Below are 22,476 nucleotides of genomic sequence, written 5' to 3' on the forward strand. Positions count from 1 at the left end.
GGTGAGTATAGTGCGGGGCTGCTTTAAGGTGGGTTAGGAGAGTATAGTGGTGGTGGTGCTTGAAGATGGGTTATGGGAGTATAGTGGTGGTGCTTGAAGGTGGGTTAGGTGAGTACAGTGGTGGTATTTGAAGGTGTGTTAGGAGATATAATGATGGTGCTTGAAGGTGGGTTAGGTGAATATAGTGGTTGTACTTGAAGGTGGGTTTGTGAGTATAATGGTGCTGGTGCTTGATGGTGGGTTAGGTGAGTATAGAGGTGGTGGTGCTTGAAGATGGGTTAGGTGAGTATAGTGGTGGTGCTTTAAGGTGGGTTTGTGAGTATAATGGTGCTGGTGCTTGATGGTGGGTTAGGTGAGTATAGAGGTGGTCCATGTAGGTGGGTTAGGAAAGTATAGTGGTGGTCTATGAAGTTGAGTTAGGTGAGTATAGTTGTGGTGCTTGAAGGTGGGTTAGGTAAGTATAGTGGTGGTCTTTGAAGTTGAGTTAGGTAAGTATAGTTGTGGTGTTTGAAGGTGGGTAAGGTGATTATAGTGGTGGTCCTTAAAGGTGGGTTAGGTTAGTATAGTGGTAGTGCTTGTAGTTGGGTTAGGTGAGTATAGTGGTGGTGCTTGAACGAAGGTTAGGTGAATATAGTAGTGGTGCTTGAAGGTGGGTTGGGTGAGTATAGTGGTGGTGCTTGAAGGTGGGTTAGTTGAGTATAATGATGGTGCTTCAAGGTAGGTTCGGTGAATATACTGGTGGTGCTTGAAGATAGGTTAGGTGAGTATAGTGGTGGTGCTTGAAGGTGGGTTAGGTGAGTATAGTGATGTTGTTTGAAGGTGGTTTAGGTGAGTATAGTGTTGGTGCTTGAAGGTGGGTTAGGTGAGTATTTTGGCGGTGCTTGACGTTGGGTTTGAGGAGAATAGTGGTGGTAGTGCTTGAAGGTGCGTTAGGTGAGTATAGTGGTAGTGCTTGAGGTTGGGTTAGTTGAGTATAGTTGTGGTGCTTGAATGAAGGATAGGTGAATATAGTAGTGGTGCTTGAAGGTGGGTTAGGTGAGTATAGTGGTGGTGCTTGAAGGTATGTTAGGTGAGTACAGTGGTTGTACTTGAAGGTGGGTTACGTGAGTATAGTGATGGTGTTTGAGGGTGGGTTGTGTTTTACGTGATTGCGCTTGAAGGTGGGTTAGGAGAGTATAGTGGTGGTGCTGCTTGAAGGTGAGTTAGGAGAGTATAGTGGTGGTGCTTGAAGGTGAGTTAGGAGAGTATAGTGGTGGTGCTTGAAGGTGGGATAGGGGAGTATAGTGGTCGTGCTTGAAGGTGGGTTAGGTGAGTATAGTGGTGGTGATGCTTGAAGGTGGGTTAGGGGAGTATAGTGGTGGTGCTTTAAGGTGGGTTTGTGAGTATAATGGTGGTGATGCTTGATGGTGGGTTAGGTGAGTATAGTAGTGGTGCATGAAGGTGGGTTAGGTAAGTATAGTGGTGGTCTATGAAGTTGAGTTAGGTGAGTATATTTGTGGTACTTGAAGGAGGGTTAGGTAAGTATAGTGGTTAGCTTTGAAGTTGAGTTAGGTGAGTATAGTTGTGGTGTTTGAAGGTGGGTTAGGTGATTATAGTGGTTGTACTTGAAGGTGGGTTAGGTGAGTATAGTGCGGGGCTGCTTTAAGGTGGGTTAGGAGAGTATAGTGGTGGTGGTGCTTGACGATGGGTTATGGGAGTATAGTGGTGGTGCTTGAAGGTGGGTTAGGTGAGTACAGTGGTGGTATTTGAAGGTGTGTTAGGAGATATAATGATGGTGCTTGAAGGTGGGTTAGGTGAATATAGTGGTTGTACTTGAAGGTGGGTTAGGTGAGTATTCTGCGGGGCTGCTTTAAGGTGGGTTAGGAGAGTATAGTGGTGGTGGTGCTTGAAGATGGGTTAGGTGAGTATAGTGGTGGTGCTTTAAGGTGGGTTTGTGAGTATAATGGTGCTGGTGCTTGATGGTGGGTTAGGTGAGTATAGTGGTGGTGCATGTAGGTGGGTTAGGAAAGTATAGTGGTGGTCTATGAAGTTGAGTTAGGTGAGTATAGTTGTGGTGCTTGAAGGTGGGTTGGGTAAGTATAGTGGTGGTCTTTGAAGTTGAGTTTGGTAAGTATAGTTGTGGTGTTTGAAGGTGGGTAAGGTGATTATAGTGGTGGTCCTTAAAGGTGGGTTAGGTTAGTATAGTGGTAGTGCTTGTAGTTGGGTTAGGTGAGTATAGTGGTGGTGCTTGAACGAAGGTTAGGTGAATATAGTAGTGGTGCTTGAAGGTGGGTTGGGTGAGTATAGTGGTGGTGCTTGAAGGTGGGTTAGTTGAGTATAATGATGGTGCTTCAAGGTAGGTTAGGTGAATATACTGGTGGTGCTTGAAGATAGGTTAGGTGAGTATAGTGGTGGTGCTTGAAGGTGGGTTAGGTGAGTATAGTGATGTTGTTTGAAGGTGGTTTAGGTGAGTATAGTGATGTTGTTTGAAGGTGGTTTAGGTGAGTATAGTGGTGGTGCTTGAAGGTGGGTTAGGTGAGTATTATGGCGGTGCTTGACGTTGGGTTTGAGGAGAATAGTGGTGGTAGTGCTTGAAGGTGCGTTAGGTGAGTATAGTGGTAGTGCTTGAGGTTGGGTTAGTTGAGTATAGTTGTGGTGCTTGAATGAAGGATAGGTGAATATAGTAGTGGTGCTTGAAGGTGGGTTAGGTGAGTATAGTGGTGGTGCTTGAAGGTATGTTAGGTGAGTACAGTGGTTGTACTTGAAGGTGGGTTACGTGAGTATAGTGATGGTGTTTGAGGGTGGGTTGTGTTTTACGTGATTGCGCTTGAAGGTGGGTTAGGTGAGTATAGTGGTGGTGCTGCTTGAAGGTGAGTTATTAGAGTATAGTGGTGGTGCTTGAAGGTGAGTTAGGAGAGTATAGTGGTGGTGCTTGAAGGTGGGATAGGGGAGTATAGTGGTCGTGCTTGAAGGTGGGTTAGGTGAGTATAGTGGTGGTGATGCTTGAAGGTGGGTTAGGGGAGTATAGTGGTGATGCTTTAAGGTGGGTTTGTGAGTATAATGGTGGTGATGCTTGATGGTGGGTTAGGTGAGTATAGTAGTGGTGCATGAAGGTGGGTTAGGTAAGTATAGTGGTGGTCTATGAAGTTGAGTTAGGTGAGTATATTTGTGGTACTTGAAGGAGGGTTAGGTAAGTATAGTGGTTAGCTTTGAAGTTGAGTTAGGTGAGTATAGTTGTGGTGTTTGAAGGTGGGATAGGTGATTATAGTGGTGGCCCTTAAAGGTGGGTTAGGTAAGTATAGTGGTGGTGCTTAAAGTTGGGTTAGATGAGAATAGTGGTTGTGGTGCTTGAAGGTGGGTTAGGTTAGTATAGTGGTAGTGCTTGTAGTTGGGTTAGGTGAGTGTAGTGGTGGTGCTTGAACGAAGGTTAGGTGAATATAGTAGTGGTGCTTGAAGATAGGTTAGGTGAGTATAGTGGTGGTGCTTGAAGGTGGGTTAGGAGAGTATATTGACGGTGCTTGAAGGTGGGTTAGGTGAGTATAGTGGTGGTGTTTGAAGGTGTCTTAGCTGAGTATATTGGTGGTGCTTGAAGGTGGGTTAGGTGGGTATAATGGTGGCGCTTTAAGGTTTGTTAGGTGAGTATAGTGATTGTGCTTGAAGGTGGGTTTGGTGAGTATAGTGGTAGGGCTGCTTGAAGGTGAGTTAGGAGAGTATAGTGGTGGTGCTTGAAGGTGGGATAGGTGAGTATAGTGGTGGTGCTTGAAGATGGGATATGTGAGTATAGTGGTGGTGATGCTTGAAGGTAGGTTAGGTGAGAATAGTGGTGGTGGTGCTTGAAGGAGGGTTAGGAGAGTATAGTGGTGGTGGTGCTTGAAGATGGGTTAGGTGAGTATAGTGGTGGTGCTTTAAGGTGGGTTTGTGGGTATAATGGTGGTGGTGCTTGATGGTGGGTTAGGTAAGTATAGTAGTGGTCTATGAAGTTGAGTTAGGTGAGAATAGTTGTGGTGCTTGAAGGTGGGTTAGGTAAGTATAGTGGTTGTGTTTGTAGTTGGGTTTGGTGAGTATAGTGGTAGTAGTGCTTGACGGTGGGTTAGGTGAGTATAGTGGTGGTGTTTGAAGTTGGGTAAGGTGATTATAGTAGTGGTCCTTAAAGGTGGGTTAGGTAAGTATAGTGGTGGTGCTTAAAGTTGGGTTAGATGAGAATAGTAGTGGTGGTGGTGCTTGAAGGTGGGTTAGGTTAGTATAGTGGCTGTGCTTGTAGTTGGGTTAGGTGAGTATAGTGGTGGGGCTTGAAGGTGGGTTGGGTGAGTATGGTGGTGGTGCTTGAAGGTGGGTTAGTTGAGTATAATGGTGGTGCTTGAAGGTAGGATAGGAGATATACTGGTGGTGCTTGAAGATAGGTTTGGTGAGTACAGTTGTGATGCTTGAAGGTGGGTTAGGTGAGAATAGTGGTGTTGCTTGAAGGTGGGTTAGGTGAGTATAGTGGTGGTGTTTGAAGGTGTGTTAGTTTAGTATATTGGTGGTGCTTGAAGGTGGGTTAGGTGAGTATAGTGATTGTGCTTGAAGGTGGGTTTGGTGAGTATAGTGGTACTGCTGCTTGAAGGTGAGTTAGAAGAGTATAGTGGTGGTGCGTGAAGGTGGGATAGGTGAGCATAGTGGTGGTGCTTGAAGATGGGTTATGTGAGTATAGTGGTGGTGATGCTTGAAGGTGGGTTAGGTGAGTATAGTGGTGGTGCTTGAAGGTGAGTTAGGTGGGTATAGTGGTGGTGCTTAAAGGTGGGTTAGGTGAGTATAGTAGTTGGGCTTGAAGGTGGATTAGGTGAGTATTGTGGTGGTCCTTGAAGGTAGGTTAGGTGAGTATAGTGGTGGTGGTGCTATGAAGGAGGGTAAGGAGAGTATATTGGTAGTGATTCTTGAAGGTGGGTTAGGTGAGTATAGTTGTGGTGCTTGAGGGTGGGTTAGATAAGTATAGTGGTGGTGCTTGAAGGTGGGTTAGGTGAGTATAGTGGTAGTGGTGCTTCACGGTGGGTTAGGTGAGTATAGTGGTGGTGTTTGAAGGTGGATTAGGTGATTATAGGGATGGTTCTTGAAGGTGGGTTAGGTGAGTATAGTGGAGGTGCGTGAAGGTGGGTTAGGTGAGTACAGTTGTGGTGCTTGTGGGAATGTTAGGTGAGTATAGTACTGGTGCTTGAATGTAGGTTACGTGAGTATAGTAGTGGTGCTTGAAGGTGGGTTAGATGAATAAAGTTTTTGTGCTTGAAGATGGGTTAGGTGAGTATAGTTGTGGTGTTTGAAGGTGGGTTAGTTGAGTATTGTGGCGGTGCTTGACGTTGGGTTTGAGGAGAATAGTGGTGGTAGTGCTTGAAGATGGGTTAGGGGAGTATAGTGGTAGTGCTTGAGGTTGGGTTAGTTGAGTATAGTTGTGGTGCTTGAATGAAGGATAGGTGAATATAGTAGTGGTGCTTGAAGGTGGGTTAGGTGAGTATAGTGGTGGTGCTTGAAGGTGGGTTAAGTGAGTATAGTGATGGTATTTGAAGGTGGGTGGTGTTTTAAGTGATTGCGCTTGAAGGTGGGTTAGGTGAGTATAGTCGTGGTGCTGCTTGAAGGTGAGTTAGGAGAGTATAGTGGTGGTGCTTGAAGGTGAGTTAGGAAAGTATAGTGGTGGTGCTTGAAGGTGGGATAGGGGAGTATAGTGGTCGTGCTTGAAGGTGGGTAAGGTGAGTATAGTGGTGGTGATGCTTGAAGGTGGGTTAGGGGAGTATAGTGGTGGTGCTTTAAGGTGGGTTTGTGAGTATAAGGGTGGTGATGCTTGATGGTGGGTTAGGTGAGTATAGTAGTGGTGCATGAAGGTGGGTTAGGTAAGTATAGTGGTGGTCTATGAAGTTGAGTTAGGTGAGTTTATTTGTGGTGCTTGAAGGAGGGTTAGGTAAGTATAGTGGTTAGCTTTGAAGTTGAGTTCGGTGAGTATAGTTGTGGTGTTTGAAGGTGGGTTAGGTGATTATAGTGGTGGCCCTGAACGGTGGGTTAGGTAAGTATAGTGGTGGTGCTTAAAGTTGGGTTAGATGAGAATAGTGGTGGTGGTGCTTGAAGCTGGGTTAGGTTAGTATAGTGGTAGTGCTTGTAGTTGGGTTAGGTGAGTATAGTGGTGGTGCTTGAACGAAGGTTAGGTGAATATAGTAGTGGTGCTTGAAGATAGGTTAGGTGAGTATAGTGGTGGTGCTTGAAGGTGGGTTAGGTGAGTATATTGGTGGTGCTTGAAGGTGGGTTAGGTGAGTATAGTGGTGGTGTTTGAAGGTGTGTTAGCTGAGTATATTGGTGGTGCTTGAAGGTGGGTTAGGTGGGTATAATGGTGGCGCTTTAAGGTTTGTTAGGTGAGTATAGTGATTGTGCTTGAAGGTGGGTTTGGTGAGTATAGTGGTGGTGCTGCTTGAAGGTGAGGTAGGAGAGTATAGTGGTGGTGCTTGAAGGTGGGATAGGTGAGTATAGTGGTGGTGCTTGAAGATGGGATATGTGAGTATAGTGGTGGTGATGCTTTAAGGTTTGTTAGGTGAGTATAGTGATTGTGCTTGAAGGTGGGTTAGGTGAGTATAGTGGTGCTCTTTGAAGTTGAGATAGGAGAGTATAGTGGTGGTGCTTGAACGTGAGTTAGGTAGGTAGAGTATTGGTGGTGCTTAAAGGTGGGTTAGGTGAGTATAGTAGTAGGGTTTGAAGGTGGCTTAGGTGAGTATTGTGGTGGTCCTTGAAGGTAGGTTAGGTGAGAATAGTGGTGGTGGTGCTTGAAGGAGGGTTAGGAGAGTATATTGTGAGTGATTCTTGAAGGTGGGTTATGTGAGTATAGTTGTAGTGCTTGAGGGTGGGTTAGGTAATTATAGTGGTGGTGCTTGAAGGTGGGTTAGGTGAGCATAGTGGTGGTGGTGCTTGAAGGTGGGTAAGGTGAGAATAGTGGTGGTGATTGAAGGTGGGTTTTTGAGTATAGTGGTGGTACTTGAAGGTGGGTTAGGTGAATATAGTGGTGGTGCTTGAAAGTGGGTTAGGTGAGTATAGTAGTGGTGCATGAAGGTGGATTAGGTGGGTATAGTGGTGGTGCCTTAAGGTGGGTTAGGTGAGTATAGTGGTGGTGGTGCTTGAAGGTGGGTAAGGTGAGTATAGTGGTGGTGTTTAAAGGTGCGATAGATGAGTATAGTGGTGGTGCTTGAAGGTGGGTTAGCTGAGAACAGTGGTGGAGCTTGAAGGTGGGTTAGGTCAGTATAGTGGTGGTGCCTGGATTTGGGTTAGGAGAGTATAGTTGTGGTGCTTGATGGTGGGTTAGGTGAGTATAGTTGTAGTGGTGCTTGACTGTGTGTTAGGAGAGTATAGTGGTGGTGTTTGAAGGTGGATTAGGTGATTATAGTGATGGTTCTCGAAGGTGGGTTTGGTGAGTATGGTGGAGGTGCGTGAAGGTGGGTTAGGAGAGTATAGTGGTGGTGGTGCTTGAATATGGGTTAGGTGAGTATAGTGGTGGTGCTTTAAGGTGGGGTTGTGGGTATAATGGTGGTGGTGCTTGATGGTGGGTTAGGTAAGTATAGTGGTGGTCTATGAAGTTGAGTTAGGTGAGTATAGTTGTGGTGCTTGAAGGTGGGTTAGGTAAGTATAGTGGTGGTCTATGAAGTTGAGTTAGGTGAGTATAGTTGTGGTGCTTGAAGGTGGGTTAGGTAAGTATAGTGGTTGTGCTTGTAGTTGGGTTAGGTGAGTATAGTGGTAGTAGTGCTTGACGGTGGGTTAGGTGAGTATAGTGGTGGTGTTTGAAGGTGGGTAAGGTGATTATAGTAGTGGTCCTTTAAGGTGGGTTAGGTAAGTATAGTGGTGGTGCTTAAAGTTGGGTTAGATGAGAATAGTAGTGGTGGTGCTTGAAGGTGGGGTAGGTTAATATAGTGGCTGTGCTTGTAGTTGGGTTAGGTGAGTATAGTGGTGGTGCTTGAACGAAGGTTAGGTGAATATAATAGTGGTGATTGAAGGTGGGTTGGGTGAGTATGGTGGTGGTGCTTGAAGGTGGGTTAGTTGAGTATAATAGTGGTGCTTGAAGGTAGGTTAGTAGATATACTGGTGGTGCTTGAAGATAGGTTTGGTGAGTACAGTGGTGATGCTTGAAGGTGGGTTAGGTGAGAATAGTGATGTTGCTTGAAGGTGGGTTAGGTGAGTATAGTGGTGGTGTTTGAAGGTGTGTTAGTTGAGTACAGTGGTGGTGCTTGAAGGTGGGATAGGTGGGTATAATGGTGGCGCTTGAAGATTGGTTAGGTGAGTATAGTGATTGTGCTCTAAGGTGGGTTTGGTGAGTATAGTGGTGGTGCTGCTTGAAGGTGAGTTAGGAGAGTATAGTGGTGGTGCTTGAAGGTGGGATAGGTGAGTATTGTGGTGGTGATTGAAGATGGGTTATGTAAGTATAATGTTGGTGATGCTTGAAGGTTGGTTAGATGAGTATAGTGGTGGTGCTAAAAGGTGGGTTAGGTAAGTATAGTGGTGCTCCTTGAAGTTGAGTTAGGTGAGTATAGTGGTGGTGCTTGAAAGTGAGTTAGGTGGGAATAGTTGTGGTGCTTAAAGGTGGGTTAGGTGAGTATAGTAGTAGGGCTTGAAGGTGGATTAGGTGAGTATTGTGGTGGTCCTTGAAGGTAGGTTAGGTGAGTATAGTGGTGGTGGTGCTTGAAGGAGGGTTAGGAGAGTATATTGGTAGTGATTCTTGAAGGTGGGTTCGGTGAGTATAGTTGTGGTGCTTGAGGGGTGGGTTAGGTAAGTATAGTGGTGGTGCTTGAAGGTGGGTTAGGTGAGCATAGTGGTGGTGGTGCTTCAAGGTGGGTAAGGTGAGAATAGTGGTGGTGATTGAAGGTTGGTTTTTGAGTATAGTGGTGGTGCTTGAAGGTGGGTTAGGTGAATATAGTGGTGGTGCTTGAAGGTGGGTTAGGTGAGTATAGTAGTGGTGCATGAAGGTGGATTAGGTGGGAATAGTGGTGGTGCCTTAGGGTGGGTTAGATGAGTATAGTGGTGGTGGTGCTTGAAGGTGGGTTAGGTGAGTATAGTGGTGGTGTTTAAAGGTGGGATAGATGAGTATAGTGGTGGTGCTTGAAGGTGGGTTAGCTGAGTTTAGTGGTGGAGATTTTAGGTGGGTTACGTGAGTATAGTGGTGGTGCCTGGATTTGGGTTAGGAGAGTATAGTTGTGGTGCTTGATGGTGGGTTAGGTGATTATAGTGGTAGTAGTGCTTGACGGTGGGTTAGGTGAGTATAGTGGTGGTGTTTGAAGGTGGATGAAGGTGGGTTAGGTGCGTAAAGTGGTGGTGCTGGTGGGAAAGTTAGGTGAGTATAGTACTGGTGCTTCAATGTAGGTTACGTGAGTATAGTAGTGGTGCTTGAAGGTGGGTTAGATGAATAAAGTTTTTGTGCTTGAAGATGGGTTAGGTAAGTATAGCTGTGGTGTTTGAAGGTGGGTTAAGTGAGTATAGTTGTGGTGCTTGAAGGTGGGTTAGGTGAGTATAGTGGTGGTGCTTAAAGATATGTTAGGTGAGTATAGTGGTGGTACTTGAAGGTGGGTTACGTGAGTATAGTGATGGTGTTTGAAGGTGGGTTGTGTTTGAAGTGATGGTGCTTGAAGGTGGGTTAGGTGAGTATAGTGGTGGTGCTGCTTGAAGGTGAGTTAGAAGAGTATAGTGGTGGTGCTTGAAGGTGGGATATAGGAGTATAGTGGTGGTGCTTGAAGGTGGGTTAGGTGAGTATAGTGGTGGTGATGCTTGAAGGTGGGTTAGAGGAGTATAGTGGTGGTGCTTGAAGGTGGGTTAGGTGAGTACAGTGGTGGTGTTTCAAGGTGTGTTAGGAGATATAATGATGGTGCTTGAAGGTGGGTTAGGTGAATATAGTGGTTGTACATGAAGGTGGATTAGGTGAGTATAGTGCGGGGCTGCTTTAAGGTGGGTTAGGAGAGTATAGTGGTGGTGGTGCTTGAAGATGGGTTAGGTGAGTATAGTGGTGGTGCTTTATGGTCGGGTTGTGAGTATAATGGTGGTGGTGCTTGATGGTGGGTTAGGTGAGTATAGTGGTGGTGCTTGAACGAAGGTTAGGTGAATATAGTAGTGGTGCTTGAAGGTGGGTTGGGTGAGTATGGTGGTAGTGCTTGAAGGTTTGTTAGTTGAGTATAATGGTGGTGCTTGAAGGTAGGTTGGGAGATATACTGGTGGTGCTTGAAGAAAGGTTAGGTGAGTATAGTGGTGGTGCTTGAAGGTGGGTTAGGTGAGTATAGTGATGTTGCTTGAAGGTGGGTTAGGTGAGTATATTGGTGGTGCTTGAAAGTGGGTTAGGTGAGTATAGTGGTGGTGTTTGAAGGTGTGTTAGTTGAGTATATTGGTGGGGCTTGAAGGTGGGTTAGGTGGGTATAACGGTGGCGCTTGAAGGTTGGTTAAATGAGTATAGTGATTGTGCTTGAAGGTGGGTTTGGTGAGTATAGTGGTGGTGCTGCTTGAAGGTGAGTTAGGAGAGTATAGTGGTGGTGCTTGAAGGTGGGATAGGTGAGTATAGTGGTGGTGCTTGAAGATGGGTTATGTGACTATAGTGGTGATGATGCTTGAAGGTGGGTTAGATGAGTATAGTGTTTGTGCTTGAAAGTGGGTTAGGTAGGTATAGTGGTGCTCTTTGAAGTTAAGGTAGGTGAGTATAGTGGTGGTGCTTGAAGGTGAGTTAGGTGGGTATAGTTGTGGTGCTTAAAGGTGGGTTAGGTGAGTATAGTAGCAGGGCTTCAAGGTGGATTAGGTGAGTATTGTGGTGGTCCTTGAAGGTAGGTTAGGTGAGTATAGTGGTGGTGCTTGAAGTAGGGTTAGGAGAGTATATTGGTAATGATTCTTGAAGGTGGGTTAGGTGAGTATAGTTGTGGTGCTTGAGGGTGGGTTAGGTAAGTATAGTGGTGGTGCTTGAAGGTGGGTTAGGTGAGCATAGTAGTGGTGGTGCTTGAAGTTGGGTTTTTGAGTATAGTGGTGGTGCTTGAAGGTGGGTTAGGTGAATATAGTGGTGGTGCTTGAACGTGGGTTAGGTTAGTATAGTAGTGGTGCATGAAGGTGGATTAGGTGGGTATAGTGGTGGTGTCTTAGGGTGGGTTAGGTGAGTATATTGGTGGTGGTGCTTGAAGGAGGGTTAGGTGAGTATAGTGGTGGTGTTTAAAGGTGGGTTAGATGAGTATAGTGGTGGTGCTTGAAGGTGGGTTAGCTGAGTATAGTGGTGGAGCTTGAAGGTGGGTTAGGTGAGTATAGTGGTGGTGCCTGGATTTGGGTTAGGAGAGTATAGTTGTGGTGTTTGATGGTGGGTTAGGTGAGTATAGTGGTAGTAGTGCTTGACGCTGGGTTAAATGAGTATAGTGGTGGTGTTCGAAGGTGGATTAGGTGATTATAGTGATGGTTCTTGAAGGTGGGTTAGGTGAGTATAGTGGAGGTGCGTGAAGGTGGGTTTGGTAAGTATAGTGGTTGTGCTTGTAGTTGGGTTAGGTGAGTATAGTGGTAGTAGTGCTTGACGGTGGGTTAGGTGAGTATAGTGGTGGTGTTTGAAGGTGGGTAAGGTGATTATAGTAGTGGTCCTTAAAGGTGGGTTAGGTAAGTATAGTGGTGGTGCTTAAAGTTGGGTTAGATGAGAATAGTAGTGGTGGTGCTGGAAGGTGGGTTAGGTTAGTATAGTGGCTGTGCTTGTAGTTGGGTTAGGTGAGTATAGTGGTGGTGCTTGAACGAAGGTTAGGTGAATATAATAGTGGTGATTGAAGGTGGGTTGGGTGAGTATGGTGGTGGTGCTTGAAGGTGGGTTAGTTGAGTATAATGGTGGTGCTTGAAGGTAGGTTAGGAGATATACTGGTGGTGCTTGAAGATAGGTTTGGTGAGTACAGTTGTGATGCTTGAAGGTGGGTTAGGTGAGAATAGTGATGTTGCTTGAAGGTGGGTTAGGTGAGTATAGTGGTGGTGTTTGAAGGTGTGTTAGTTGAGTACAGTGGTGGTGCTTGAAGGTGGGATAGGTGGGTATAATGGTGGCGCTTGAAGATTGGTTAGGTGAGTATAGTGATTGTGCTCTAAGGTGGGTTTGGTGAGTATAGTGGTGGTGCTGCTTGAAGGTGAGTTATGTAAGTATAGTGGTGCTCTTTGAAGTTGAGTTAGGTGAGTATAGTGGTGGTGCTTAAAGGTGAGTTAGGTGGGTATAGTATTGGTGTTGCTTAAAGGTGGGTTAGGTGAGTATAGTAGTAGGGCTTGAAGGTGGCTTAGGTGAGTATTGTGGAGGTCCTTGAAGGTAGGTTAGGTGAGTATAGTGGTGGTGGTGCTTGAAGGAGGGTAAGGAGAGTATATTGGTAGTGATTCTTGAAGGTGGGATAGGTGAGTATAGTTGTGGTGCTTGAGGGTGGGTTAGATAAGTATAGTGGTGGTGCTTGAAGGTGGGTTAGGTGAGCATAATGGAGGTGGTGCTTGAAGGTGGGTTAGGTCAGTATAGTGGTGGTGCCTGGATTTGGGTTAGGAGAGTATAGTTGTGGTGCTTGATGGGGGTTAGGTGAGTATAGTAGTAGTGGTGCTTGACGGTGGGTTAGGTGAGTATAGTGGTGGTGTTTGAAGGAGGATTAGGTGATTATAGTGATGGTTCTTGAAGGTGGGTTAGGTGAGTATAGTGGAGATGCGTGAAGGTGGGTTAGGTGAGTATAGTGGTGGTGCTTGTGGGAAGGTTAGGTGAGTATAGTACTGGTGCTTGAATGTAGGTTACGTGAGTATAGTAGTGGTGCTTGAAGGTAGGTTAGATGAATAATGTTTTTGTGCTTGAAGATGGGTTAGGTGAGAATAGTTGTGGTGTTTGAAGGTGGGTTAGTTGAGCATGGTGGCGGTGCTTGACGTTGGGTTTGAGGAGAATAGTCGTGGTAGTGCTTGAAGGTGGGTTAGGTGAGTATAGTGGTAGTGCTTGAGGTTGGGTTAGTTGAGTGTTGTTGTGGTGCTTGAATGTAGGTAAGGTGAATATAGTAGTGGTGCTTTAAGGTGGGTTAGGTGAGTGTAGTGGTGGTGCTTGAAGGTGGGTTAAGTGTGTATAGTTGTGGTGCTTGAAGGTGGGTTAGGTGAGTATAGTGGTGGTGCTTGAAGGTATGTTAGGTGAGTATAGTGGTGGTACTTGAAGGTGGGTTACGTGAGTATAGTGATTGTGTTTGAAAGTGGGTTGTGTTTGAAGTAATTGCGCTTGAAGGTGGGTTAGGTGAGTATAGTGGTGGTGCTGCTTGAAGGTGAGTTAGGAGAGTATAGTGGTGGTGCTGGAAGGTGGGATAGGTGAGTATAGTGGTGGTGCTTGAAGGTGGGTTAGGTGAGTATAGTGGTGTTGATGCTTGAAGGTGGGTTAGGTGAGTATAGTGGTAGTGCTTGAAGGTTGGTTAGGTAAGTATAGTGGTGGGCTTTGAAGTTGAGTTAGGTGAGTTTAGTTGTGGTGTTTGAAGGTGGGTAAGGTGATTATAGTGGTGGTCCTTAAAGGTAGGTTAGGTAAATATAGTGGTGGTGCTTAAAATTGGGATAGATGAGAATAGTGGTAGTGCTTGAACGAAGGTTAGGTGAATATAGCAGTGGTGCTTGAAGGTGGGTTGGGTGAGTATAGTGGTGGTGCTTGAAGGTGGGTTAGTTGAGTATAATGGTGGTGCTTGAAGGTAGGTTAGGAGATATACTGGTGGTGCTTGAAGATAGGTTAGGTGAGTATAGTGGTGGTGCTTGAAGGTGGGTTAGGTGAGTATAGTGATGTTGCTTGAAGGTGGGTTAGGTGAGTATAGTGGTGGTGCTTGAAGGTGGGTTAGGTGAGTATAGTGGTGGTGTTTGAAGGTGTGTTAGTTGAGTATATTGGTGGTGCTTGAAGGTGGGTTAGGTGGGTATAATGGTGGTGCTTGAAGGTTGGTTAGGTGAGCATAGTGATTGTGCTTGAAGGTGGGTTTGGTGAGTATGGTCGTGGTGTTGCTTGAAGGTGAGTTAGGAGAGTATAGTGGTGGTGCTTGAAGGTGGGTTAGGTGAGTATAGTGGTGGTGCTTGAAGATGGGTTAGGTAAGTATAGTGGGCTCATTGAAGTTGAGTTAGGTGAGTATAGTGGTGGTGCTTGAAGGTGAGTTAGGTGGGTATAGTAATAATGGTGCTTAAAGGTGGGTTAGGTGAGTATAGTAGTAGGGCTTGATGGTGGCTTAGGTGAGTATTGTGGAGGTCCTTGAAGGTAGGTTAGGTGAGTATAGTGGTGGTGGTGCTTGAAGGAGGGTTAGGTGAGTACAGTGGTGGTGTTTGAAGGTGTGTTAGGAGATATAATGATGGTGCTTGAAGGTGGGTTAGGTGAATATAGTGGTTGTACTTGAAGGTGGGTTAGGTGAGTATAGTGCGGGGCTGCTTTAAGGTGGGTTAGGAGAGTATAGTGGTGGTGGTGCTTGAAGATGGGTTATGGGAGTATAGTGGTGGTGCTTGAAGGTGGGTTAGGTGAGTACAGTGGTGGTATTTAAAGGTGTGTTAGGAGATATAATGATGGTGCTTGAAGGTGGGTTAGGTGAATATAGTGGTTGTACTTGAAGGTGGGTTTGTGAGTATAATGGTGCTGGTGCTTGATGGTAGGTTAGGTGAGTATAGAGGTGGTGGTGCTTGAAGATGGGTTAGGTGAGTATAGTGGTGGTGCTTTAAGGTGGGTTTGTGAGTATAATGGTGCTGGTGCTTGATGGTGGGTTAGGTGAGTATAATGATGGTGCTTCAAGGTAGGTTCGGTGAATATACTGGTGGTGCTTGAAGATAGGTTAGGTGAGTATAGTGGTGGTGCTTGAAGGTGGGTTAGGTGAGTATAGTGATGTTGTTTGAAGGTGGTTTAGGTGAGTATAGTGGTGGTGCTTGAAGGTGGGTTAGGTGAGTATTGTGGCGGTGCTTGACGTTGGGTTTGAGGAGAATAGTGGTGGTAGTGCTTGAAGGTGCGTTAGGTGAGTATAGTGGTAGTGCTTGAGGTTGGGTTAGTTGAGTATAGTTGTGGTGCTTGAATGAAGGATAGGTGAATATAGTAGTGGTGCTTGAAGGTGGGTTAGGTGAGTATAGTGGTGGTGCTTGAAGGTATGTTAGGTGAGTACAGTGGTTGTACTTGAAGGTGGGTTACGTGAGTATAGTGATGGTGTTTGAGGGTGGGTTGTGTTTTACGTGATTGCGCTTGAAGGTGGGTTAGGAGAGTATAGTGGTGGTGGTGCTTGAAGATGGGTTAGGTGAGTATAGTGGTGGTGCTTTAAGGTGGGTTTGTGAGTATAATGGTGCTGGTGCTTGATGGTGGGTTAGGTGAGTATAGTGGTGGTGCATGTAGGTGGGTTAGGAAAGTATAGTGGTGGTCTATGAAGTTGAGTTAGGTGAGTATAGTTGTGGTGCTTGAAGGTGGGTTGGGTAAGTATAGTGGTGGTCTTTGAAGTTGAGTTAGGTAAGTATAGTTGTGGTGTTTGAAGGTGGGTAAGGTGATTATAGTGGTGGTCCTTAAAGGTGGGTTAGGTTAGTATAGTGGTAGTGCTTGTAGTTGGGTTAGGTGAGTATAGTGGTGGTGCTTGAACGAAGGTTAGGTGAATATAGTAGTGGTGCTTGAAGGTGGGTTGGGTGAGTATAGTGGTGGTGCTTGAAGGTGGGTTAGTTGAGTATAATGATGGTGCTTCAAGGTAGGTTAGGTGAATATACTGGTGGTGCTTGAAGATAGGTTAGGTGAGTATAGTGGTGGTGCTTGAAGGTGGGTTAGGTGAGTATAGTGATGTTGTTTGAAGGTGGTTTAGGTGAGTATAGTGATGTTGTTTGAAGGTGGTTTAGGTGAGTATAGTGGTGGTGCTTGAAGGTGGGTTAGGTGAGTATTATGGCGGTGCTTGACGTTGGGTTTGAGGAGAATAGTGGTGGTAGTGCTTGAAGGTGAGTTAGGTGAGTATAGTGGTAGTGCTTGAGGTTGGGTTAGTTGAGTATAGTTGTGGTGCTTGAATGAAGGATAGGTGAATATAGTAGTGGTGCTTGAAGGTGGGTTAGGTGAGTATAGTGGTGGTGCTTGAAGGTATGTTAGGTGAGTACAGTGGTTGTACTTGAAGGTGGGTTACGTGAGTATAGTGATGGTGTTTGAGGGTGGGTTGTGTTTTACGTGATTGCGCTTGAAGGTGGGTTAGGTGAGTATAGTGGTGGTGCTGCTTGAAGGTGAGTTAGGAGAGTATAGTGGTGGTGCTTGAAGGTGAGTTAGGAGAGTATAGTGGTGGTGCTTGAAGGTGGGATAGGGGAGTATAGTGGTCGTGCTTGAAGGTGGGTTAGGTGAGTATAGTGGTGGTGATGCTTGAAGGTGGGTTAGGGGAGTATAGTGGTGGTGCTTTAAGGTGGGTTTGTGAGTATAATGGTGGTGATGCTTGATGGTGGGTTAGGTGAGTATAGTAGTGGTGCATGAAGGTGGGTTAGGTAAGTATAGTGGTGGTCTATGAAGTTGAGTTAGGTGAGTATATTTGTGGTACTTGAAGGAGGGTTAGGTAAGTATAGTGGTTAGCTTTGAAGTTGAGTTAGGTGAGTATAGTTGTGGTGTTTGAAGGTGGGTTAGGTGATTATAGTGGTGGCCCTTAAAGGTGGGTTAGGTAAGTATAGTGGTGGTGCTTAAAGTTGGGTTAGATGAGAATAGTGGTTGTGGTGCTTGAAGGTGGGTTAGGTTAGTATAGTGGTAGTGCTTGTAGTTGGGTTAGGTGAGTATAGTGGTGGTGCTTGAACGAAGGTTAGGTGAATATAGTAGTGGTGCTTGAAGATAGGTTAGGTGAGTATAGTGGTGGTGCTTGAAGGTGGGTTAGGAGAGTATATTGACGGTGCTTGAAGGTGGGTTAGGTGAGTATAGTGGTGGTGTTTGAAGGTGTCTTAGCTGAGTATATTGGTGGTGCTTGAAGGTGGGTTAGGTGGGTATAATGGTGGCGCTTTAAGGTTTGTTAGGTGAGTATAGTGATTGTGCTTGAAGGTGGGTTTGGTGAGTATAGTGGTAGGGCTGCTTGAAGGTGAGTTAGGAGAGTATAGTGGTGGTGCTTGAAGGTGGGATAGGTGAGTATAGTGGTGGTGCTTGAAGATGGGATATGTGAGTATAGTGGTGGTGATGCTTGAAGGTAGGTTAGGTGAGAATAGTGGTGGTGGTGCTTGAAGGAGGGTTAGGAGAGTATAGTGGTGGTGGTGCTTGAAGATGGGTTAGGTGAGTATAGTGGTGGTGCTTTAAGGTGGGTTTGTGGGTATAATGGTGGTGGTGCTTGATGGTGGGTTAGGTAAGTATAGTAGTGGTCTATGAAGTTGAGTTAGGTGAGAATAATTGTGGTGCTTGAAGGTGGGTTAGGTAAGTATAGTGGTTGTGTTTGTAGTTGGGTTTGGTGAGTATAGTGGTAGTAGTGCTTGACGGTGGGTTAGGTGAGTATAGTGGTGGTGTTTGAAGTTGGGTAAGGTGATTATAGTAGTGGTCCTTAAAGGTGGGTTAGGTAAGTATAGAGGTGGTGCTTAAAGTTGGGTTAGATGAGAATAGTAGTGGTGGTGGTGCTTGAAGGTGGGTTAGGTTAGTATAGTGGCTGTGCTTGTAGTTGGGTTAGGTGAGTATAGTGGTGGGGCTTGAAGGTGGGTTGGGTGAGTATGGTGGTGGTGCTTGAAGGTGGGTTAGTTGAGTATAATGGTGGTGCTTGAAGGTAGGATAGGAGATATACTGGTGGTGCTTGAAGATAGGTTTGGTGAGTACAGTTGTGATGCTTGAAGGTGGGTTAGGTGAGAATAGTGGTGTTGCTTGAAGGTGGGTTAGGTGAGTATAGTGGTGGTGTTTGAAGGTGTGTTAGTTTAGTATATTGGTGGTGCTTGAAGGTGGGTTAGGTGAGTATAGTGATTGTGCTTGAAGGTGGGTTTGGTGAGTATAGTGGTACTGCTGCTTGAAGGTGAGTTAGAAGAGTATAGTGGTGGTGCGTGAAGGTGGGATAGGTGAGCATAGTGGTGGTGCTTGAAGATGGGTTATGTGAGTATAGTGGTGGTGATGCTTGAAGGTGGGTTAGGTGAGTATAGTGGTGGTGCTTGAAGGTGAGTTAGGTGGGTATAGTGGTGGTGCTTAAAGGTGGGTTAGGTGAGTATAGTAGTAGGGCTTGAAGGTGGATTAGGTGAGTATTGTGGTGGTCCTTGAAGGTAGGTTAGGTGAGTATAGTGGTGGTGGTGCTATGAAGGAGGGTAAGGTGAGTATAGTGGTAGTGGTGCTTCACGGTGGGTTAGGTGAGTATAGTGGTGGTGTTTGAAGGTGGATTAGGTGATTATAGGGATGGTTCTTGAAGGTGGGTTAGGTGAGTATAGTGGAGGTGCGTGAAGGTGGGTTAGGTGAGTACAGTTGTGGTGCTTGTGGGAATGTTAGGTGAGTATAGTACTGGTGCTTGAATGTAGGTTACGTGAGTATAGTAGTGGTGCTTGAAGGTGGGTTAGATGAATAAAGTTTTTGTGCTTGAAGATGGGTTAGGTGAGTATAGTTGTGGTGTTTGAAGGTGGGTTAGTTGAGTATTGTGGCGGTGCTTGACGTTGGGTTTGAGGAGAATAGTGGTGGTAGTGCTTGAAGATGGGTTAGGGGAGTATAGTGGTAGTGCTTGAGGTTGGGTTAGTTGAGTATAGTTGTGGTGCTTGAATGAAGGATAGGTGAATATAGTAGTGGTGCTTGAAGGTGGGTTAGGTGAGTATAGTGGTGGTGCTTGAAGGTGGGTTAAGTGAGTATAGTGATGGTATTTGAAGGTGGGTGGTGTTTTAAGTGATTGCGCTTGAAGGTGGGTTAGGTGAGTATAGTGGTGGTGCTGCTTGAAGGTGAGTTAGGAGAGTATAGTGGTGGTGCTTGAAGGTGAGTTAGGAAAGTATAGTGGTGGTGCTTGAAGGTGGGATAGGGGAGTATAGTGGTCGTGCTTGAAGGTGGGTAAGGTGAGTATAGTGGTGGTGATGCTTGAAGGTGGGTTAGGGGAGTATAGTGGTGGTGCTTTAAGGTGGGTTTGTGAGTATAAGGGTGGTGATGCTTGATGGTGGGTTAGGTGAGTATAGTAGTGGTGCATGAAGGTGGGTTAGGTAAGTATAGTGGTGGTCTATGAAGTTGAGTTAGGTGAGTTTATTTGTGGTGCTTGAAGGAGGGTTAGGTAAGTATAGTGGTTAGCTTTGAAGTTGAGTTCGGTGAGTATAGTTGTGGTGTTTGAAGGTGGGTTAGGTGATTATAGTGGTGGCCCTGAAAGAAGGGTTAGGTAAGTATAGTGGTGGTGCTTAAAGTTGGGTTAGATGAGAATAGTGGTGGTGGTGCTTGAAGCTGGGTTAGGTTAGTATAGTGGTAGTGCTTGTAGTTGGGTTAGGTGAGTATAGTGGTGGTGCTTGAACGAAGGTTAGGTGAATATAGTAGTGGTGCTTGAAGATAGGTTAGGTGAGTATAGTGGTGGTGCTTGAAGGTGGGTTAGGTGAGTATATTGGTGGTGCTTGAAGGTGGGTTAGGTGAGTATAGTGGTGGTGTTTGAAGGTGTGTTAGCTGAGTATATTGGTGGTGCTTGAAGGTGGGTTAGGTGGGTATAATGGTGGCGCTTTAAGGTTTGTTAGGTGAGTATAGTGATTGTGCTTGAAGGTGGGTTTGGTGAGTATAGTGGTGGTGCTGCTTGAAGGTGAGGTAGGAGAGTATAGTGGTGGTGCTTGAAGGTGGGATAGGTGAGTATAGTGGTGGTGCTTGAAGATGGGATATGTGAGTATAGTGGTGGTGATGCTTTAAGGTTTGTTAGGTGAGTATAGTGATTGTGCTTGAAGGTGGGTTAGGTGAGTATAGTGGTGCTCTTTGAAGTTGAGATAGGAGAGTATAGTGGTGGTGCTTGAACGTGAGTTAGGTAGGTAGAGTATTGGTGGTGCTTAAAGGTGGGTTAGGTGAGTATAGTAGTAGGGTTTGAAGGTGGCTTAGGTGAGTATTGTGGTGGTCCTTGAAGGTAGGTTAGGTGAGAATAGTGGTGGTGGTGCTTGAAGGAGGGTTAGGAGAGTATATTGTGAGTGATTCTTGAAGGTGGGTTATGTGAGTATAGTTGTAGTGCTTGAGGGTGGGTTAGGTAATTATAGTGGTGGTGCTTGAAGGTGGGTTAGGTGAGCATAGTGGTGGTGGTGCTTGAAGGTGGGTAAGGTGAGAATAGTGGTGGTGATTGAAGGTGGGTTTTTGAGTATAGTGGTGGTGCTTGAAGGTGGGTTAGGTGAATATAGTGGTGGTGCTTGAAAGTGGGTTAGGTGAGTATAGTAGTGGTGCATGAAGGTGGATTAGGTGGGTATAGTGGTGGTGCCTTAAGGTGGGTTAGGTGAGTATAGTGGTGGTGATGCTTGAAGGTGGGTAAGGTGAGTATAGTGGTGGTGTTTAAAGGTGCGATAGATGAGTATAGTGGTGGTGCTTGAAGGTGGGTTAGCTGAGAACAGTGGTGGAGCTTGAAGGTGGGTTAGGTCAGTATAGTGGTGGTGCCTGGATTTGGGTTAGGAGAGTATAGTTGTGGTGCTTGATGGTGGGTTAGGTGAGTATAGTTGTAGTGGTGCTTGACTGTGTGTTAGGAGAGTATAGTGGTGGTGTTTGAAGGTGGATTAGGTGATTATAGTGATGGTTCTCGAAGGTGGGTTTGGTGAGTATAGTGGAGGTGCGTGAAGGTGGGTTAGGAGAGTATAGTGGTGGTGGTGCTTGAATATGGGTTAGGTGAGTATAGTGGTGGTGCTTTAAGGTGGGGTTGTGGGTATAATGGTGGTGGTGCTTGATGGTGGGTTAGGTAAGTATAGTGGTGGTCTATGAAGTTGAGTTAGGTGAGTATAGTTGTGGTGCTTGAAGGTGGGTTAGGTAAGTATAGTGGTGGTCTATGAAGTTGAGTTAGGTGAGTATAGTTGTGGTGCTTGAAGGTGGGTTAGGTAAGTATAGTGGTTGTGCTTGTAGTTGGGTTAGGTGAGTATAGTGGTAGTAGTGCTTGACGGTGGGTTAGGTGAGTATAGTGGTGGTGTTTGAAGGTGGGTAAGGTGATTATAGTAGTGGTCCTTAAAGGTGGGTTAGGTAAGTATAGTGGTGGTGCTTAAAGTTGGGTTAGATGAGAATAGTAGTGGTGGTGCTGGAAGGTGGGTTAGGTTAGTATAGTGGCTGTGCTTGTAGTTGGGTTAGGTGAGTATAGTGGTGGTGCTTGAACGAAGGTTAGGTGAATATAATAGTGGTGATTGAAGGTGGGTTGGGTGAGTATGGTGGTGGTGCTTGAAGGTGGGTTAGTTGAGTATAATGGTGGTGCTTGAAGGTAGGTTAGGAGATATACTGGTGGTGCTTGAAGATAGGTTTGGTGAGTACAGTTGTGATGCTTGAAGGTGGGTTAGGTGAGAATAGTGATGTTGCTTGAAGGTGGGTTAGGTGAGTATAGTGGTGGTGTTTGAAGGTGTGTTAGTTGAGTACAGTGGTGGTGCTTGAAGGTGGGATAGGTGGGTATAATGGTGGCGCTTGAAGATTGGTTAGGTGAGTATAGTGATTGTGCTCTAAGGTGGGTTTGGTGAGTATAGTGGTGGTGCTGCTTGAAGGTGAGTTAGGAGAGTATAGTGGTGGTGCTTGAAGGTGGGTTAGGTGAGTATAGTTGTGGTGCTTGAGGGGTGGGTTATGTAAGTATAATGTTGGTGATGCTTGAAGGTTGGTTAGGTGAGTATAGTGGTGGTGCTAGAAGGTGGGTTAGGTAAGTATAGTGGTGCTCCTTGAAGTTGAGTTAGGTGAGTATAGTGGTGGTGCTTGAAAGTGAGTTAGGTGGGTATAGTTGTGGTGCTTAAAGGTGGGTTAGGTGAGTATAGTAGTAGGGCTTGAAGGTGGATTAGGTAAGTATAGTGGTGGTCTATGAAGTTGAGTTAGGTGAGTATAGTTGTGGTGCTTGAAGGTGGGTTAGGTAAGTATAGTGGTTGTGCTTGTAGTTGGGTTAGGTGAGTATAGTGGTAGTAGTGCTTGACGGTGGGTTAGGTGAGTATAGTGGTGGTGTTTGAAGGTGGGTAAGGTGATTATAGTAGTGGTCCTTAAAGGTGGGTTAGGTAAGTATAGTGGTGGTGCTTAAAGTTGGGTTAGATGAGAATAGTAGTGGTGGTGCTGCAAGGTGGGTTAGGTTAGTATAGTGGCTGTGCTTGTAGTTGGGTTAGGTGAGTATAGTGGTGGTGCTTGAACGAAGGTTAGGTGAATATAATAGTGGTGATTGAAGGTGGGTTGGGTGAGTATGGTGGTGGTGCTTGAAGGTGGGTTAGTTGAGTATAATGGTGGTGCTTGAAGGTAGGTTAGGAGATATACTGGTGGTGCTTGAAGATAGGTTTGGTGAGTACAGTTGTGATGCTTGAAGGTGGGTTAGGTGAGAATAGTGATGTTGCTTGAAGGTGGGTTAGGTGAGTATAGTGGTGGTGTTTGAAGGTGTGTTAGTTGAGTACAGTGGTGGTGCTTGAAGGTGGGATAGGTGGGTATAATGGTGGCGCTTGAAGATTGGTTAGGTGAGTATAGTGATTGTGCTCTAAGGTGGGTTTGGT

General features: G+C 45.7%; 1 protein-coding gene across 1 annotated transcript in view; it reads left to right on the forward strand.

Moving 5' to 3' along the window:
- LOC123748151 (uncharacterized) overlaps positions 1 to 22,476 on the forward strand; it is a 486,109-nt gene that overhangs the window by 431,169 nt on the left and 32,464 nt on the right. The window lies entirely within an intron of this gene.

This window comes from Procambarus clarkii, chromosome 56 (genome assembly GCF_040958095.1).
Source record: "Procambarus clarkii isolate CNS0578487 chromosome 56, FALCON_Pclarkii_2.0, whole genome shotgun sequence".
In the NCBI taxonomy this organism is placed as follows: Eukaryota; Metazoa; Arthropoda; class Malacostraca; order Decapoda; family Cambaridae; genus Procambarus; species Procambarus clarkii.